We start from the raw sequence: 7,844 nt of genomic DNA, 5'->3' as shown, positions 1-7,844 counted from the left end.
ATGGTAAACATGGGGATGAGGTTAGAAGAAGGAGTCTATGAAGGATGTTTGTCTAAAGAAGAAGCATCAGTCAGCAAGAAATATGCTGGGAGTTTCTCCAAAAGGAAGGAGGGAGAAACTAATTCAGTATCAGTGGGGAGGCAGAGGAGGCTCATGTCAGAAAGAGTTCTCAACCCCGTCAACATCAACATCAAGTTTCCTCAGTAATTTCGATTTTTTCCAACAACAACAATCAATCAATTCCAATTCAATAACAACATCAACAACCGCAACAAAGAACCAACTATAACAACAATAATAACCATCAGTAAAACTTTGAGAGGAAGAAGGTCTCCTTTGACCCTATTCCTATGACTTATGCAGAGTTATACCCGTCATTGGTTCTCAAAAATCTCATCCAACCAAGAAATCCTCCACAAATTTATGAGCCACTACCATGGTGGTTGAAACCTGACCTTCTAATCGGTCACCATTTTCACTATGTTTTCGTTGCTTGTCCGACAAGAAACCAAGGATATTGAGACACTGTGTATGCATTATGGTACCTTTAAAGTTAATTTTCATTCCCGAAACTTATTTAAGCAATTTCATTAATTGACAGTTTTATTTTGTGTTTTCGTGATTTTACGCTTTGGTTGTCGTGTTTATACCCTCCAGGTTCACGGAGAAGATCCAATGGATAAAATGCGAGAAAATGGAAAGTTTTGGCATACGAAAAAAGAAGATTTCCTAGTTTAGGAGGCCTGACACGGCCACCTGTGTCACCTGACACGAGCCATGTCAGGAGGAAGTCCAAGAAATAACAAGTAATGCCCAAAACAGTGGCCTGACACGGCCGCCCGTGTCAGCTGACACGGCCAATGTTAGCCTGACACGGCCAGTGTCAGCCCAAAACGCTAATTTTCCAGTTTTCGGGCTTTTTCACCGGGCTTAAGCTGCAGGGACATTTTGGAGATTTCCACCTTATTCCAAGGAATTTTCACTCTATTAGGAGAGTTTCTACATAGACCAGGGGGATCTTGGAACGAGGCGAACACAGAATTGTCAAGCAATGAAGGATTACAGAGATCAAGGAATTCAGAGAAATGAGGGTTTTAATGAGCGGAAGCGATTGAAGATCCAAGTCATCCAATTACTTGTAATGTGTATTTTTTATCTTGAATTTGTTTTGAACAATATGAGTAGCTAAACCCCCCAATGCTAGGGGGGTGTCCCTGATTTAGAATTGTAATGACTTTGAGTTTACAATTGCATTTATAATATTATTCTTACGGTAACTTTTTGATGTGTTTAATGCTTTCTCTTTCCGACCAATCAAGATTGTTTTATGGTTATCAATTAGGCTGGACCGCCATTGGTAAGGTTTTCATAAGGTTACTCTGCAGTAGATATCACCTAGGACAAGGGATACCCTGTGTGAATAAGATAATTCTTGATATAATAAAGCTTAACTTAATCCCAATTGCCTATGGACATAGAAATTAGGGTATAATGATTAAATGTTTTCTCAGCAAGGGCTAGGGAGAAAATACCCTTGAGAACTGGTAGTAATTGATATTTGTTGATGCAATTGTGACTCAGAGTTGTTATAGGGATAAATCATACACCTTCCATAGCATTGTTCCTCATACCTTGCAAACCCTTATTTTTATTATTATTTTCTTTTGCCTTTATTTTTTATAATTTTGAATTTAAAAACCCCAATTATAATTTTTGTTTAATTGAATGATGAATTGAACTCAATATTAACTTGCAATCCTTGAGATCGGCATTCGGGGAATTTCCCCTTTATTACTATAACAGGCAAAATAGTACACTTGCTATTTTTCCGATCAAGTTTTGGGCGCCGTTGTCGGGGACTTCCAAAATATAGAGTTTAATTTTAAGTTCAATTAATTTTTTTTTGCTCTGAAATAAACTTATTTTTCTTTCATTTATATATTTTCATTCATTAATCTGTGTATTCGAGGAGAGCCCTCAACATAATTTCTTTTTGATGCAGAAATCGAGAGAACCCTTCACCGGAGACGCAAAAATGCTAGATTGGATTCCAAAGAAGAAGTTCCCTCTGATCACTCAGATTCAGAAAAAGAAACTATGCCTGAAATCCCTCCATAACAAGGGAAAATGAATTGTCGAGCCATGTGACGTTAAACGAAGCGCTTCGTGGGAGGCAACCCACACATTGTTATTTCTAACTATAGTTTGTTTTTGTTTGTTATTTTAGGTGTACACAATGCCTTGCATAAAAGGACGAAGGTACTCACATGGAAAAATGAGAAGAACATAAGCCTGACACGGCCCGTGTCAGGTCTGCGGATTTGAAATTTGTTTGGAAAATTTGAATTCCGTGTGGGCATGTCGCACTTTCCACCCCATTCCCCTCTGTAGGGCACTGTGAGTCACCCTCCTTCTATCCTGTTCTAAAACATTAAGGCCAATGTTTAGTTCAAGTGTGGGGGAGGGTTTACTATACTGTTTGCTTTTATTTTTGTTTTGATTTATGTTTTATTTGATTAGTTCCCAATTTTTACCATTTCACATTTGGTTTATTTTTACTATCAGGTATCACGTGTTGCATGTATTTTAGGGTCTTGGTGTACTGTTGGATTAGGTGATGACTATGAGTGGCAGTGGATGAAAGGATCACTCCATTTACAGTTACTTGTTGTGAAGGATCTTTCCAAAAATTCGATACTGTTGAAGAAACGATCAGACGCAAATTCTAAAGCTCAACTAACGTAGGTTCCTTGTGCATTCTAATTTGAATAAGAAGCCACATCATACTCAAAGTAGTGTGGATGCTGTCAAGCATTACCGAACATGGTGAGTGCATAAAAAGCCAACCACATTTTTCATCATGAGCGATATTCAGGTATGTCTTTATCACTCTAACTTTGTGTAGGTTCTCTGGGAATTTCACTTCATGTATACACATACTGAGACACATTGTTTGATTATATCCTTGAGCCTTTCTAGCCATCCCGTTAATATTATCCTTTGTTAACCCCATTTGATCGTGTACCCTTTGTTTGTCTAACCACATAAATGTAATCCGCGGCCCAAAACACTTCCTTACCCTGTTCAGAGTCAATGTGATGTCATTAAGTTGTGTTAAATTCTAAGTTTGTGGTAAACCCCATAAGTATCAAACACCAAGGTGAGTACAAAAAAAGAAGAAGAAGAGAAACGACAATAAAAAATTGAGAAAACGAAATGTATTCGATGGTTCGAAAGAAGCACTCACCGAAGGAAGAGCACTCAGTTGAAAAATATAAAAAGAGAGAATATCAAAGGAAAACTGAGCAATTGAAAAAGAAAAGAATAAAACACAGTGAAAAGAATATTAACATTGGCTCTGAACCCAAAACTACTTGTTTTCCCTTTTGTTTGTATTTACCACACCATAACCCAATCCCCATTACAACCAGAAAGACCTCAAAAAGTGTGTGTTGTGTGTAGTTGATACGAAAGGAGAAACTATTCAAACTTATGAGTTGATATTGCATATTCTGAATTGGGAGTGAAAACACTTAAACGCCGAGAGACTTCGTGAGAGTGTGATATTAGCTGACAGGTTTGGGACCCCAATTTTGACCCTAAGATCCCTCATGATATCTCATCATATGCATTGCCATTGGGATCACAAATTGGCATCCTCCTTACCCCTCATTCACTGGGCTTGCATTTGGGAGAGGTCATCAAGCCCATTTGATTGTATCATATTTTATTTTATTATTTATTAACCAAAATACAAAAAATAGTTTGTTGCTTTTGTAGGTAGTGGGTATGCTCACCTATGCTCTATCAAGTTTATATCTAGGGTTTGAGACCCTCAATGCAAGGAGCTCAATCAATAAATGGTTTAAATTGGCTCTAAGTATCATATATGGATCCTCATGTTCTTCACATGTTATTTTGATCAAGAAATCATCAAGATTTGGAGTTGGTTTGCCTTGGAAACCCTAATTCATCTAAGTATCTTGTGTGACTTCTCCAACACGTTTCTTCAACAATTGATCAAATATTTCAAGGGATACTTCAAATTACACCATATTATGCATATATGATCATCCATGAGTCCCAGAAATCAAGAGAATGTCAAGCTAGCAAGTTGGTTCATGGTGGTTGACCAGAGAAAGTCAACTAGTAAAATCTGGGGTTCCCTAGACCCTATCTCATACAATTTTAGTCATATGAAAATGATTCCAAGAGAAACGTTACTCAAAATGACATTCCAAACAAATTTCATTTTGAAGTCAAGAGATAGTTTTGCTTGGAAAGTCATTTTTTATGGTGAAAGATTATAGGTCATTTTGTCTGAACCCTAGCTTGGAGGTCAACTTCCCTAGACCATAACTTGCTCAATTTTTATGAGATGAAAGACATTAATATTTCATGATCAAATTTAAGATGTTCAATTCAACTTTGATGTTTGGAGGAAGTGCAAATTCAACTTTCAAATGCAAGTGCCAAGAGGAAACATTATAGGTCATTTTAGGCCAATACCATTGAACAAGTGATTTTCCTCAACTTCTAAAATGAATAACTCCTTCATGCCAAATCCAAATGAGGTCAAATTTATGACCAAATTGAAGAAGTTTGAAAGAGATACAACTTTGATGAAGGAACGTTTCTCATTTGAAGTTCATAGAAAAAGTTATTCAAGGTGGAAGAAGTGAACATTTGACTTAGGACTTAGAAATTTTTCAAATATGTTTGATTTCCTAAACTTCCACCTCAAAATTCATCATGATCTGAGCTTCAAATGAAAAAGTGTTCAACATGAAAGTTGTTCCCCTTGATTTGTCCTTTCCAAAAAGTATGAAATCATCTCATTTGGCCAAAGTATAAGGCACTTGCACATGGGTGTAAGTTAAGGGACCATTTGGATAATTTCAAGTTCCATTTTTCAAACACATTTGCATGAGCTTCTAACATGATTTTAGCATGAAGTACATTGAACTATGGATCATATTACATCATCCCATGGGCCTAATGCACGCCCATGCATCCATGCAAGGGAGAATTTGAAATTTTGCCAAAATTGGAAGTGTGCAAATATCAACATCATGGCCTATAAATAAGACCCTCATTGCTCAAAATTAAGGACCTCATGCCCAAGCTTTGAACCTGCAACCATAAACCCTCACCATTGAAGGATAAAGTTGAAGATTTTCTTTGAAAATCGAGTTTCAATTCTCCATCTATTTGGAGATTGAAACTCCAGAGTCCATCCCTTTCCTTGATCTATTCAATTTCCCTCAAGCATCTGAAGCTAGGCCAAGCATAATTAGAAGCAAGATCGTGCCATTCCGAAGCTCCATTGAAGGTGATTTTTCAGAATTTTCATCTCTTCGATTCTCCCTCATTTTTCTACCATTCTTGTTTATTTTTGGTTGTCTTAAGTCCTATCAATGTAGGCAAGAAGATTGAGTTTCTTTGAGGTCAAATCGAAGCTACTCAGTTAATGATCCTCAAAAATTAAATCCCTATATTTTTTTATATACTTGAAATTGGACAAAATTGAGGCCAGATTCGTGCTCTTGAGCATTTTTCCTTCAAAATAGTGTACTCACTTTTAATTTTTCTTTGAGTTGAGCTTGGACCAGTTTGGTGGTCCTCACCGGAGAAGATGACCGGAGCTAGGGCTCCGATGGTGTGTTGGCAAGGTTTCAACCAACTGATCTGGTCCACGGCTTCTAATCTCATCCATCCAAATTAATTACCACGCGTGTGTGATAGTTGACTTCAGAATATGTCGAACGCAAGCTTATCACCATCTGATCTGCCACCTCAATTAATGAGGGAGATCAGATGGTTCTCATTTTTTTGAATTTCTGATTATTTCATTTAATTGCTTATTTTTTATTAATTCATATTAATTTCATTATTAATCCAAAAAATATGGGACTTTCACCAAAAAAATTCAAATATTTTTCTATTTTATTTTATGAATTGAAATTATTTTTTGGATTAGTTTTGATATTTTTCATGAATTAATTGTATTTGTGCATATTTTTAATTGTTTAAAAATACTTTTGACTTTTCAAAAATTGTGAAATTTCTTGTCCAAGGTCCTTTGACCTTGTTTGACCTATGATAAATCTCTTAGCCATTTATTTGGTGTTTTGAAGAGGTTTTAGGTTTTTGATCAAGCATAATTTAATTTAAATGCATTTTAATTTGATTTTTAATTGATTAATTATGTAGAAATTGTGTTGAGCCATTTTTATAGACTTGTGAAGTTTGACTATGTGTTTGGGCCTTGGTCAAGGTTAACTTGACTTTTGTTGGATTAAAATCATTAGATTTAGGGGATTGATGAAATGTATATTTCATGTCCGAAAATGAATGAATGATTTTAATTTGACAAAAGTCCTCCCATGACCAATTTGTGTTTGTCTCATTTCCCCTCCCTCTTCATCTTCAATCCCATTCTATCCCATCCCTTTTATTGACCAATGAAGTCTCAATATCCTAAGACTAATTGGTTCATCAATAACTTCATGTTAGATGAACCAATACAAGTATGGATGAGATTAGGTCCACCCTTTGATCATTTTCTTTTTGTGTGGTATGTTTTAAGAGTATGGTTCATTATACCATATCTCTAACATGCATTAACACCAAAATTTCTATTGCCCGACTTCAGATAGTTATGACTTCTACATAAGTCCAATTACGATTGCTTAACATAGCGCTAAATTTTGACCCAAAAGCATAACATTCTAGTAAGTGAGATTGCAAGTCTCCCCCCTTTCATGGTATTGCATGGAAACTTGGCCTTTTTTCCTTCCTTTGGAAGATGTCTTGGTTCAAGGATCCATGCATGTGAATAGAGGGTTGAGTGTTCTCCAAAGAATGACTTAAACAATTAAAAAGCAAAACTTCACTAACATTTAACCAACTAACAATTTGACTAACTTTTGTTATTATTGCTTTTTCAAGTCATTTACTTTATGCAATTCAAATTCAAGTCATCTACCATTTCATTTGTCATTTTATATATCATTTAACTTGTTTATGTTTATGCCATTTTCACTTTGCTCACTTGAGGCATATATTGTGATTGTATATATTTTCCTATGGATTTTGTTTGTGCTTGTGGTCTTAGGACCTTAAAATACTTAATAAACAACAAAAACCCTAAAAAATGTTTGTGTGGACTGTTGGTTTTGATCTGAGCTTTGGACTGAGAATTAGGAAACATTCCCTATGCAAAAGGACTTGGAGAATGCCAACATTTCTGAAACCAAGTTATTATGAATTGAGGTCTTATCTGATGCAGGTATGAGGGATCCACATGAGTTCATCTGCTCCATGGTCTTGATGCAAATGTTACTTTAAACTTGTGTCTAACACCTTATTCTGAGCCATTCAAGGAGTATGTCATCTGATACATGGGATGGTGATCGATCACCATTTGCACTTAGTTTTCATCATCCATCCAGCATGAATCTTCAAGAATTGGTAACACTTTGTTCTTTCTTTTAGTTGATTTCTTAAGTTTATCGCATTTTATAAATTTCTTCTTGTTTTATGTTGTATTAGTATTTCATCTCTTTTTGCCGCATTTTATGCGTTTCCGTGGTAGTGTTGTTTGGCTTCCGGGTCTAACAATAAGCCCGAAAGATGCGTACCAGAAGAATGAAAGTCAAGGACATCGTGCAAAGTGAGAAAAGGCAAAAATAAGGGGCTGACACGGATGCCCGTGTCAGATGACACGACGCATGTCAGCATGTGTAGAATAGAGATTGTGGAATCCAGAAACCAGGGGGCTGACACGGGTGCCCGTGTCAGCAAGGGCTGAAGAATTTGAGTTGACAGAGAGCCAACACGGG

Source organism: Lathyrus oleraceus, chromosome 4, assembly GCF_024323335.1.
Source record: "Lathyrus oleraceus cultivar Zhongwan6 chromosome 4, CAAS_Psat_ZW6_1.0, whole genome shotgun sequence".
Classification (NCBI taxonomy): domain Eukaryota; kingdom Viridiplantae; phylum Streptophyta; class Magnoliopsida; order Fabales; family Fabaceae; genus Lathyrus; species Lathyrus oleraceus.
This window is presented reverse-complemented; position numbering follows the sequence as displayed.